The sequence below is a fragment of the Dermochelys coriacea genome, chromosome 27 (assembly GCF_009764565.3).
Source record: "Dermochelys coriacea isolate rDerCor1 chromosome 27, rDerCor1.pri.v4, whole genome shotgun sequence".
In the NCBI taxonomy this organism is placed as follows: domain Eukaryota; kingdom Metazoa; phylum Chordata; order Testudines; family Dermochelyidae; genus Dermochelys; species Dermochelys coriacea.
The window spans coordinates 8,622,394-8,635,557 of record NC_050094.1 but is presented as its reverse complement, the minus strand read 5'-3'; the positions used below and the strand labels follow the sequence as shown (position 1 = coordinate 8,635,557).

General features: G+C 56.9%; 1 protein-coding gene across 2 annotated transcripts in view; it reads right to left on the bottom strand.

Moving 5' to 3' along the window:
- The window catches only part of MPP2 (membrane palmitoylated protein 2), a 39,102-nt gene extending 35,540 nt beyond the window's left edge, over positions 1-3,562 (bottom strand). For both annotated transcript variants that reach the window (XM_038385850.2, XM_038385852.2), the window contains exon 1: positions 3,438-3,562. The gene's annotated coding sequence lies outside the window, so the exon portion shown is untranslated. The remainder of the gene's footprint in view (positions 1-3,437) is intronic.
- Between the last annotated feature and the right edge of the window lie 9,602 nt (positions 3,563-13,164).

Genomic DNA, 13,164 nt, shown 5'->3' with positions numbered 1-13,164 from the left:
GAAATGAACACCCCCGGTCTCAGCTTAGCAGCTGCCAGAGCATCAGTTTCACTCTTTTGGGGCAAAGCAACAAACACATCACATTTCAGGCCGCGGGGGAGGATTGGGCCCTCCAGGCTAGGACACAAGAACTGAAACAGAGACTCAGTTGCTTTCCCTGCTCTGTGCTTTAAGGGTTAACTCTCTCTCCCGCCCCACCCACCAGATCACAACTCCAGGCACCTGGGCAGGTGCCTTTGGAATGTTCCCTGGCAAGAAGCCACATGCACATTGGTCTGGGGGCAGGGCCGGGGGGGGAAGCTCAGGACAGTGAATGGGGCAGATTCCAGATTCAGCCTGAAAGCCATGCTGTGCCGGTGGTACTGTGCCCATGCCGATCTGGACTCTGCACCGGTTCAGGCTCGTGACATCCCAGCATTGCACAAACCCATGTCTGATCACACCAGCCAACTTCTCTGCCGGACCCAGCAGGCCTAACAAAGAAAGCCAGGAGGCAGGGACGAATAGAAACCTTATCACTGTGACAGGTTTCAGAGTAGCAGCCGTGTTAGTCTGTATTCGCAAAAAGAAAGGGAGTACTTGTGGCACCTTAGAGACTAACAAATTTATCCAGTGGTGCTCTGGACTCAGAAGGCAGCACGAGTGGCAGATGGGGGATGCTCCCATAGGAGCCTGAAGAGCATACCAAGTGGTCCGCATGAGCCATTCACTGCTGGAGATGGTTGGCCGGGGATAGAGCAGCCATCAGGCAGCTGCCCAGGTTAGCACCTCTCTCGGCCGTAGCTGAAGTGAGCTTAGACCTGTCCCACTCTGCTCCATCCCTGGCACTGAGGGGCGCAGCCTGGAGAATCCCAAGTGACAGGCAGAGGGAATCTCCACGGGAAGGATGGAATCGGAGTTCGTTTCATGGAGGGTGTTGCACACTCCAAGCCAGGGAATGAGCGTGGCCCCGCCTGAGCAAACAGGACAGCTACCTGCTCCCAGCAAAGGCTCCGGGGCAGCAGCTTGATTGAAGAAGGATGAGCCCAAGACTGGGACCACAGATCTTCATGCATGGGGGCATGAGTAAATGCGACAGCTCCTGGATCTGGCTGAGCCCAGAGGCTGGGAGCACAAAGATTGGCATGACAGCACCGGAGTGGGGATGGATCCATGTAGCCTCATCCTACCGCCCTGGGATGTGCCGCCTGCTCCCTGGAGGCTGTGGCTGGGAACGAGTCCTGCCACGAGCACCCCACTGCGGTTGAGAGTGAGAATCCTGGTACGAGGCCCTGGTGGTCAGATCCTGGAGCACACTTAGCACGACACCTGGCCCTGGATCCTCGATGCCTGGATTCTGCTGTGCTTCCTTCGAGGCTCAGAGTGGGAGTCCCAGCTTAGAGCAATGGTGTGTGAATCCGGCTGCAGCCACATCAGAAAGCCATCCCCATTCCCGGGGTGCAGCAGGCACGTGTTAATTGCTCCGTGGGGGGGGACACTGACACGACCTCAAAGTGCAGGATCCGTCCCAACCAGGTGTCATGACAAGGGGAGTGCACTAAGGGGAGGGATAGCTCAGCGGGTTGAGCATTAGCCTGCTAAACCCAGGGTTGTGAATTCAATCCTTGAGGGGGCCGTTTAGGGATCTGGGGCAAAAATTGGGGACAGGTTCTATTTTGAGCAGGGGGTTGGACAAGATGACCTCCTGAGGTCCCTTCCAACCCTGTGATATCCTATGAAGGGGAGAACATGCAGCCGACAAGTCACAGAATCCACTAAGGACAGCTCGGTGGGCGTAGAGTCAGCAACAGACTGGGGGTAGAGGAGATCCAGTGTTTTCTGGCTCCTCCAGTGAGCAGGGAAGTCAGGGTTCTGTCCTAGGTCCCATTCCCAGATCCAGGAAGGTGTGCAGCCTAGTGGTTAGAACAGGGTACGGGGAGCCAGGACACACCATTCTCCGTTTCTAATGAATGACTGATTGTTTCTATTGTCTGTCACTAATTTGCACTGGCAGCACGGTGCTCCATGATATTCTTTGCATGGGGGTAAAGGATAGCACAGGCAGCAGGGAATCAGGCCTGGTGGCTTTCCGCTGCCCATCTCTCACTGCGTTTCGTTTCTTTCGTGCTGCCTCTCCACCACCCCACAGCCTTGCCTCTAATCACAGGACGGGGTAGACGTTTCTGACGGGAAGATGTCAGCACAATGGTCCCGGGATATGAACGAGAGACTGAGTGAGGGAATGTCTTCTTGGGACCCGCTTGGAAAGTACCAGCTTGCGAGCAACACAGGGCTGTTCTGCGGGGCAGACCTACAGCGAGGGGAACAAAGCCGCTGATTGAACCTGTGCCCAGATGGGCAGCCCGGCTGAATCCAGCCATTCTTCAGCGCCAGCAGGGCCCAAAGACTGGAGTGGTGGCGATAGGCAGCGTGGGTCTGTGTGTAAACACGTCACTGCGTATGGGGGAAGCGACTGGCAGTGAGCTTATCATAACCCCGTCCCCACCCAATCTTTACACGGCCCAGGTAATTTGCTCTCTCATTCGGAGTCTCTGGCACCATAGCCTGGCAGCTGAGACTTCAAGCTTCACAATTGGATCATGATGTGAAACCCACCAACACACACACCCCAGCTTGGGAGGAAGGGGGGACTCAAACCAAGAGCTAGGAAACCAGCCTCCCCCCCCCCCCAGCCCATTCAGAAAGCAGCTACTTTTATTATTATGTAACAACATGTTGCTCTTTAACATGCCCAAAGTGACACACAGCCGGAAGCTGAAATTAGCATTTTTAACCGGGGAGAGACACAGCTGGGGAAATGAAACCCACCAGCGGAGAAAATAAAATCCATTACCCCACCCCACTCCACCCCCCACAAAAAAAAAATCCATGCCAACAAACCTCTGGGCTTGGCAGTTCATAGCCCTGGCATTTCTGGGCCTGGCAGGGCCGAGCCCTGGGGCCACTCTGGGCCGGGCAGTTCAGGGCCCCGGGGCCACTCTGGGCCGGGCAGTTCAGGGCCCCGGGGCCACTCGGGGCCTGCTGCATCAGTTATGAATGAAAAAAAATTACTTGAGCCCCCCCCACGCCTCTTTCATTACAAATTAAGCCCTGGCCAGACGGGGGGAGAAGCCAAGGGGATCTGGGGATTGGGGGTTGGGGAGGGGGCAAGGGAAGTCGGCTGCCCCAGGGGGAGGCAAGGAAGATGGTCAGAGACACAGCTCGCTGGGCACCTATTGAAACTCTCCCAGCGCCCAGCTGGCAAAACAAGGAGGCATTTCTCCTGGCAGGGATCCAGGCGCGGAAATGGGGGGGGGGGGCAGGTTGGAAACTGACCAGCCCAGGTGGGTGAAACTGACACATCAAAGGGGTCCCCCAACAGCAGCCCTGGGGGGGTGTCAGTTTAGCTGCTGCGACCCCCCAGCAGCTGGCAAAGGCAGGAGGGGGGGGGCTCTTACCTGCCCCAGCGGGGCTGCTCCAAGGCCCCCGATCTGGCTCGGATGCGCGGCGGGGCGGTGCTGGGGTCGCTTTGCTCCCGCTGCTGCCACTCGCTTGCCAGTCTCCGCGCTGCCGCTGGGGCTCTTAAAGCAGCAACGCCGCTGGAAGGGGCTGGCCGGTCCCACCACCGAGCCGGGGGGCGGGCTGTTGGCTGGTCCACTTCAACCCGGTGGGTTTCAACCGGGGCTCCAGGGACCCCTGGGGGAGTCCCAGGCTACGTCTAAAATCTCCCAAGGGGCCCGCAGGTGTGTGAATAATCTGATCTGCCCCACCCTTGCACATCTGACTTCAGCCAGGCAGGGGCTGCTGGGGCATCAATTATCTCCAGCAAACTGGGGAGGGGGGAACAGGGTGCAAGGGGGAGGGGAGTTGTGTTTCCAAAAGACCATTTGAAAGAGCACCAGGGTCATTTTTTAGGGGACAGGGCAGAGGACGGAGCCAAGGCCGTGCTAAGGCTGCGGGATTGGGCCCTGCGGGGCGGTGGGGGCAGAATGAAGGGGGTGTGGCTGGATGAGTTAATGGGAAGCGGGGGCATGAATGGGAGGATGGGAGAGCGGAGGGTCCATTGAGGGACGGAGGAATGGGGGAACAGGACTGCGAAGGAGTGAATGGAGGAGGGGGGGTTGGAGGGGATCAGCTCATTCCCCCCCCCCAGAATTGGCAGGGAAGCGCTGATCATTCCTGCCCACAAAGCACTTTGAGATCTCAATGAGGGTGTCCCCCTCCCCCCAGTTTACATGGACAGGCACGGGCCCCAGAACTGGCCCGGAGGTGGGGAGGATACCAGAGGTTCCCCACAATCAATCCTACCCTGCTCCTTGCCCCTCTGCCTGCCCCTGCACTGGGTACTAGAACGGGGGAAGCCACCAGGAGGCTGCTCGGCGGGCGGTGGGGGGAGGCGTGGGGCTGTGGGTCCAGACAAAGGCCAGGGAAGGTACTTCCACATGGGGAGAGGCTCTAGGGCTTGACTTCCATTCCCCCCCACACACACACACCAGGCTCCGTGTGCCAATGCAATGGGGCCAGACCTTCCAGGCACTGAGCGTAAGGGGATTCTCTCCTACCCCAGGGAAGTACAGGCGCATGCTCCCATGGAGGGGGTCACCCTGCTGTGGGACCATTCACCAGCCCATTCATCCCCCTCTCATATAGCTGCCCTGGCCCTCAGTGATACCCCTCTTGCCCCCTGGCCCTTTGCCCCTGCCAAGCGGATGCTGGCTTCATGCTGCCTCCCCCTGGGGTAAAGAGCAACCCCTATCCCTGGTGATTAGAATCTCAGCGGGCCCCCTGTGACACCCTGCTGTGAACACACAAACACACACGCACAGACACGCACACACACCCCAGCCATCAAAATGTCCCAGCCCCTGACACCCCTCAGCCGTGCTGCTCCCCCACCGCCACCACCCATACGACTGGGTGTCTGCGCTCCCCTCGCTCCAGATCAAAGAGCAGCAAGCCAAATGCGTCTTCCACCCAGATTTATTGTTCTGATCATTATTCACATTAGACTACCCAGGAACCGAGGGACAAAGAGAGAAGGTGGCAGTTGCGGTGTTGGTTGCCTCTGAAGCAGATGGCCCCGGGGGGCACAGGAGGGAGGAAGAGAGGAGAATCACAGAGGGATCAGCGCTGGGGCTGGTTTTTCCACCCCTAGGCCTTTTCCTGTTCACCCCAAGGTGGCTTCTGCTCAGGATCAAGCCCTGCAATGACCAAAAAGACTCAATTAGGATCCAAGAGACCCAGTCGGCACCACAGCCTAGGGATGCTATGACCCCACGTCCACATCTCCTGCCCCCGGTCCCCCCCCAACCCTATCCCTCACGTCTGCCCTGTCCTCCAAGCCTCCTGCCCTTTATAAGGGCATCGTGGGCCGAGTCCCTCTCTGCGGGCTGAACTGGAGGGGTTTGGAGCTAAAAGCAGCAGCCTCCATTGTCCAGGGTAAAGAGCCACCTCTGCCCGCTGGAGTGCCCTGCCCCCTGTTCGCTTAGACGGTCACACCTGCTTCTCCCCTCTCCCCTGATCCTCCCCCACTCATGTCCCAGAACCCCCAGAGCAGCTCTCAGGGGACGGTGCCAAGCTGTATCCAGGACCCTGCAGAGCCGCCAGGTCTCCTGATTCATGCGGGACAGGGGGTCCCCCCACGATCCTTGTGTAAATGTCTTTCCAGACTGCCGTACCCCTTGCAGGAGGCTGATTGGTCCTGCGTACTCCAAGTTTCACCTCACTTAAAAACTTCTTGTTTACAAAATCAGACGTAAAAATACAAAAGTGTCACAGCCCCACCAGTACTGGAAAATTGCTGCCTGTCTTGTGTTTACCATATAATGATCAAATTAATCCATTGGAATATAACTATTGTATGAACAAGTCATTGTCTGGATTAAATGTTAGTTTGTACTAGCTTCGCTCATGCTTTTTATGTAGCCTGTTGTAAAACTAGCCAAATATCTAGATGCATTGATGTACCCCCTGGAAGACCTCTGTCACTAATTTGCACTGGAAGAGCGTGTATAGGATAGCGAGGGATGGATGGATGGGTGGGTGAGTATGGGATAGCGAGGGATGGATGGGTGGGTATCGGACAGAGAGGGATGGATGGACGGATGGGTGGAGGGAGGGAGGGAGGGGTGTGTATGGGATAGAGAGGGAGGAAGGCAAGGAGGGATGGTGGGTATGGGATAGAGAGGGATGGATGGAGGGAGGGATGGAGGGGTGGGTGTGTATGGGATAGGGAGGGATGGTAGGTGAGTGTGTATGGGATAGAGAGGGAGGGATGGGTAAGGGATAGAGAGGGATGGTAGGTGAGTGTGTATGGGATAGAGAGGGAGGGATGGGTAAGGGATAGAGAGGGATGGTAGGTGAGTGTGTATGGGATAGAGAGGGATGGGTGGAGGGAGGGATGAAGGGGTGGGTGAGTGTATATGGGATAGAGAGGGATGGGTGGAGGGAAGGATGAAGGGGTGGGTGAGTGTGTATGGGATAGAGAGGGATGGAGGGATGGGTGGAGGGAGGGATGGAGGGGTGGGTGAGTGTGTATGGGATAGAGAGGGAGGGATGGGTAAGGGATAGAGAGGGATGGTAAGTGAGTATGTATGGGATAGAAAGGGATGGAGGGATGGGTGGAGGGAGGCATGGAGGGGTGGGTGAGTGTGTATGGGATATAAAGGGATGGGTGGGTATAGGACAGAGAGAGAGAGATGATATTCCCCTGAAGCTGTTGCAACCCAAACAGGAGAAACTTGTGCTAGTTTATGAGCATCAGACAATGACACTGGCTAGACGGCCTGTAACCGACCACCCAGGCAGCTGGGAGAAGTGCCCAGGAGAGGGAACGGCTCCCTGCGGGAAAGCCAGCGCTGCTGGTCAAACCCTCTCAGTTGCAGGGGTTGCTCCATGACGCTGCTGAGGAGCTGGGCCCTTTGTAACGCTCTGATTTTAGCCCTGCGTCCCTTTCACGCCAGGGTCCGTTCCCGGGGGAAAGCCCCGCGCCTGGCCCTGTAAGGCTGAACAGAGAGCAGGGCTTGTTCTATGGCTGGGGCCTGGTCTCCTTCCTCTGTAGCCTCTTCATCTCTCTCCTCCTCCTCCTCACACAGAGGGTGCAATGCCACCCCTGGAGACATGGTCTGTCAGTGCCACCTAGCGGGCACTGTGGGAACGCTGAACACGAAGGCCCCCACCCTTGGGCATACAAACACTGTCTTAATGCAGCACCTTTTCCGGGTGCTTGGCAAACAGGTATCGACGCAGACAGACAGCGACCCTGGAGGCTCAACAGTATCAATATCCCCACTGTAGAGATGGGGAAACTGAGGCCCCGAGAAGGGAAGTGACTCACCAAAGGTCACACAGCAGCCCAGTGGTACGGCTGGGAATAGAACCCAGGAGTCCTGACGCCCACGCCCCTCTTCTACCTACTAAAGATATTCTCTTCCCAGAGCTGAACTGGGATTTCTGGTGCCAAGATCCCTCCTTTAGAGACAGCTGAGGAGAACCCCGGGTCCTGCTATAAACCAAGTGCCCACTCTCCTTCCAGAACTGGAAAATAGAACCCAGGTGTCCTGAGACTCCCAGCCCCCTAATCTCACCATGCTGCCGTCCACTCCTACACACCCCAAACCTCTCTGTGATTCATAGATTCATAGATACTAAGGTCAGAAGGGACCATTCTGATCATCTAGTCCGACCTCCTGCACAGCGCAGGCCACAGAATCTCACACACCCACTCCTATGAAAAACCTCACCCCTGTCTGAGCTATTGAAGTCCTTAAATCATGGTTTAAAGACTTCAAGGAGCAGAGAAGCCTCCCCCAAGTGACCTGAGCCCCATGCTATAGAGGAAGGCGAAAAACCTCCAGGGCCTCTCCAATCTGCCCTGGAGGAAAATTCCTTCCTGACCCCAAATATGGCGATCAGCTAAACCCTGAGCATAAGGGCAAGGTTCACCAGCCAGATACTACAGAAAATTCTTTCCTGGGTAACTCAGATCCCATCCATCTAATATCCCATCTCAGGGGATTAGTCCTATTTACCCTGAATATTTAAAGATCAATTAATTACCAAAACCCCATTATCCCATCATACCATCTCCTCCATAAACTTATCGAGTAGAATCTTAAAGCCAGATAGATCTTTTGCCCCCACTGCTTCCCTTGGAAGGCTATTCCAAAACTTCACTCCTCTGATGGTTAGAAACCTTCGTCTGATTTCAAGTCTAAACTTCCTGGTGGCCAGTTTATACACATTTGTTCTTGTGTCCACATTGGTGCTGAGCTTAAATAATTCCTCTCCCTCTCCGGTATTTATCCCTCTGATATATTTATAGAGAGCAATCCTATCTCCCCTCAACCTTCTTTTAGTTAGGCTAAACAAGCCAAGCTTCTTAAGTCTCCTTTCATAAGACAAGTTTTCCGTTCCTCGGATCATCCTAATAGCTCTTCTCTGTACCTGCTCCAGTTTGAATTCATCCTTTTTAAACATGGGAGACCAGAACTGCACACAGTATTCTAGGTGAGGTCTCACCAGTGCTTGTATAACGGTACTAAAACCTTCTTATCCCTACTGGAAATGCCTCTCCTGATGCATCCCAAAACCGCATTAGCTTTTTTCACAGCCATCTCACATTGGCGGCTCATAGTCATCCTATGATCAACCAATACTCCAAGGTCCTTCTCCTCTTCCGTTACTTCTAATTGATGCGTCCCCAACTTATAACTAAAATTCTTGTTATTAATCCCTAAATGCATAACCTTACACTTCTCACTATTAAATTTCATCCTATGACTATTACTCCAGTTTACAAGGTCATCCAGATCCTCCTGTATAATATCCCGGTCCTTCTCTGAATTGGCAATACCTCCCAGCTTTGTATCATCTGCAAACTTTATTAGCACACTCCCACTTTTTGTGCCAAGGTCAGTAATAAAAAGATTAAATAAGATTGGTCCCAAAACCGATCCCTGAGGAACTCCACTGGTAACCTCCCTCCAGCCTGACAGTTCGCCTTTCAGTAGGACCCGTTGCAGTCTCCCCTTTAACCAGTATTTCCTGCAACTGCAGAGCTCTGAGCCTCCCCCAGCCTGTCCTGTGCGCCCACTGCCCCCCACAACCAACGCCCGTTGCACTTTCTCCTGCAGGGGTCTGGTGCGCAGTGAGCTGGGGTCAGAACAGGGCTCCGAGCAGGGCAGGGAGACACAGCAAAAGCCCAGGACCTCTCGTGAAGCCTGCCAGAAACACCCTCACATGAGTCACTTCGGTACCAGCCAGACACCTCGTCCTCCAGCAAAGTAATTAACCTGGAACCGGCCCCTCCTGCCCTTGCCTCTGTCCCCACCCGCTGCTGAAGTGCAGCTGCCTCTGGGGTGGAAGGTGGCCTCTTCCCAAAAGCTCCTGCCACACAACACATTAGAGCAGGAGGCGAAGAAGAACGTGATCACCAGATATTTCACAGGGAGGCAGAAGGTGATCGCCCAGCTCGGAACTCGGCCCGGCCCTTGCAAACGCAGGATCTTTAATGAGCGCACATGGTTGGGGCCTGACTTTTATGTCCCACCCAAAAACCAGCACCTCCAGGAGCACAGCACCCCCTAGCGCTGTGCTGGGGCATGTTCTGTAGGAGCTCGGAGGGGAGAGAATCCCTCTGCCTCGCCAACACCATAGAAGGCAGCTCCGGCTGACCCCCCAGTTGTGGGATGGGGATGAAGGGAAGGGCACCGCTTACTGACTTACTGGCATTCGGTACTGGTCTGCCAGTAACCTGACGAACCAGATGAACAAGTATGCACGCACACCCCATTCCTGAGCTCCTTCCCAGAACAGATCTTACCTGGCGGGTTTAGCATCCAGAGGAGTCATAGGGGTCTCTGCAGAGTGTCCAGCTGCTGGATCTCTTGCCGTATCTGGGGGGGGGGGGGGCAGGGGAGAAAAACACGCAGCCAGTCATGGCTTCTGAGCTGGATAAGCCAGGCTCCACAGGAGACGGCGCCATGGGCTGGGATTGGGAAATCCTTCTGTCCGGGGGGCCAGGCCAGAGGCGCGCAGCCGACCGGAGGCCCTGCCCCCCGCTTAGCCAAGCCGCTTACCTGGGCCGCGTGACCATGTTGAGATACTGCTGGAGCTCATTGTAGAACTGGACCAGGTCCTCCACGGGGGCATCGTCCCCGGGGTACTTGGGGTGCATCGGGGCAGCCCTGCCCAGGTGCCCCAGGAGCAGGGCCACGCAGCAGGCGAGGGAGAAGAGGGAAGCCCAGTGCCTGCAGGGGGTGAGCATCTGGGGGAGAAGAGAAGGGAGAGCGCACGCCGGTGAGACAAGGCGACACCCCAAGTGGGCTGGGGCTGGAGGGGAGGGCAGCGCGGGGCCAGGGAAGTGACCCGGGCCACGGACACCACACAGGGGGAGGAGAGAGACAGGCTGGATGGGGCGCCGGCATGGAGAGTGCCAGGCTGGCCTTGCCAGCGTGGGGACGGGCGAAGGCAGGCGGAGAGGAGAGGGGCAAGCTCACGCCATGCTGAATGAGCTGGACGGGCAGCTGCTCGAGGGGGCTCTTGGCAACAGGGGAGAGGGGGATCCAGCCGTGTTGTATATGCCAAGGGTGCAGGGAGGAGAGGGCAGGCACAAGGAGAGAAGCCGGTAGGACCCCAGGACAACAGGAGGTGGGAGGTGGGGGAGCCACTGAGCGAGTGAGGAGGGGGCTCTTGGGTTTCTCAACTACTCCAAGGGCAGCAGCCGGGCTCAGGGAGCGCACGGCCCATCTGTCCACTGGGAGGCGGTGGGCCTGGAGGACGAGCCAGCCAGCCCTGGAGCAGGAGAGCGCCGGAGGGGGCCTGATTTGTAAGGAGATGATGCTGGCTTGTGCGGGAATTGCACACGCCCGCCCTGTACTCATGAGCGCACGCACAAACATTCGCAGGCGCCCTGTGCTCCCGACTGCACGCACTTGCCCTGCGCTCCCGACTACACGTGCACACACACGCCCAGTCGTCTGTGTATGTGCATGCAGACACACACACACAACTGCACGTACACCACGTGAATACTTGCAGTCGCTGGCATACACATAGCTATCTGCCCCGCTCACATCTGTGCTTGCACCCCCACTCGCACACACGGACGCGCAATCACAGGCGTGCCGACACCCGCATGCTCACACACACACACACACAGAGACACGCTCACCTGTTCACACGGACCTGGCCAGACACCCAGCACCACACGCACAAACGTTTCCCCTGCCGCTGGCTCCATCTGGCTGGGAGGAAACGTCACCTTTTGTGTCCAAAGGCAGCCAACCCTCCCACCAGGACCCACCAGCTACTGGCCACCCTGCCAAGCAATGCCCCCAGGTCTGCTGCCCCAGATCCGCCCTCTGCTCTTCCTTCATTGGTACTGAGAGAGAGTGTGGGAGACCCCCCTGAGCCAGCCCTCCACCTCCCCACCCCGGGAATCCCAGGGCACTCTCCAGAACTATGAGGCATCTAGGCCACAGATGTGCATGGAGCTGTACAACACGAATGCAGATACGCTCCCTGCCCTAGGCAGAGGACACCAATGTGGGGTGCTGGCAGGCTTGCCCGCTGCATGTCGGGCAGTAGGGGGCAGGGACCCATTCCCCCCTCCCACTGAATCCCCTCAAGTCCCAGCCCAGTGGGCTTACCCTGATCCAGCGGGGTGCGATGAAGAGACGCAGTGCGACACAGGGGTGCTGGTGGCCTGGCTGAGTCCCTCTGTGCTCTGCACTGCCAGAACCGGCTCCGGAGGTTTATATCTCTCCTTACACCCCCCCAAGCTCCCACCTCCCGCCTGCCCCTGCATCATCACTCCCCCACTCTGGGCAGCTGCTCTGACGTCACCGTCCGCTCGCGCCGCCCACCCCTGCTGGGCAGTGGGTCCAGGTCCCTCCTCCCCAAGCAGTCTCCCTGGCACCATGACTGTCTCTTCCCTTGGCTTAACTCTGGGAAGGATCCAGGAGCTATGAAAAGGTGCCCCAAAGACAGACACTGGGTGATCCAGCATCCCCAGGCCCTTGCCCCCAAGAGGGGAGACCTGGGCTCTGTGGGGGTCTCTGGCTGGGAGAGGATCTCAGCTCTCCAGGAGATGCCAGTTGGGATGATGTGCTAAGGGCGGACTTGCCTTGAGGGGAGGGGCCACTGGAGACACCCCAGTGTGCCCCCTCGTCTCCCCCAGCCCAGCTCTGGGACCCCACAGAGGCTGGGAGGCCCCCACACAGGGTCCTGTGTGGGAACAGGTGTCCATTGTTCAGCGCCAGGGGAGGTAGGGTTAATATTTCACCAGATCAGTCACCACTGAGCCCCTCTGAGCCCCCTGCAGAGAACAGCCCCCTCCCACTGACCTCTGAGAGCCAAGGGGGACGAGGGGTCCAGACCTTTCACTGGGGAGAAGGGGACTGACAAGATGCCCAGGATGGGCCAGAAGGTGTTGGGCCCAAGGCTGCCCGGTGAGGCAGCAGCAGAGCCCGGCTTGGAACCCAGGAGTCCTGATGTCCCATCCCCTGCTCCCACCACCTCATGCAGCTGCTTCATTGACCTGAGGGGCCTTGTGTTTGCAGAGGGGTCTCTCCCCCCAGCGCTCTTTGCCCCACGTGGGAGCTTCCCTGCATGTGCATGGAGAGACCATTCAATTAAGGCGGACAGAGGGTAGTGGGGCCATAGATTATGTTACATTAAAATAAAACCAAAGCCCCCAAGGGAAGCCCCACTGGCCTCCATCAGAGACAGCCTGGCAAATGGGAATCTTCAGCCAGCCCTGGTGCAGGAGGAGAGAAGAAGATAAGAACGGCCATTCTGGGTCAGACCAAAGGTCCATCTAGCCCAGTGTCCTGTCTTCCAACAGTGGCCAGTGCCAGGTGCTTCAGAAGGAATGAACAGACCAGGGAATCATCAAGTTGCCCTGTTGCCCACTCCCAGCTTCTGGCAAACCGAGGCTAGGGGCACCATCCCTGCCCATCCTAGCTAATAGCCATTGGTGGACCTGTCCTCCATGAACTTATCTAGTTCTTTTTTGAACCCTGTTATAGTCTTGGCCTTCACCACATCCACTGGCAAAGAGTTCCACAGGTTGACTGTGCATTGTGTGAAGAAAGACTTCCTTTTGTTTCTTTTAAACCTGCTGCCTATTCATTTAATTTCGTGGCCCCTAGTTCTTGTGTTATGAGGAGGAGTAAATAACAC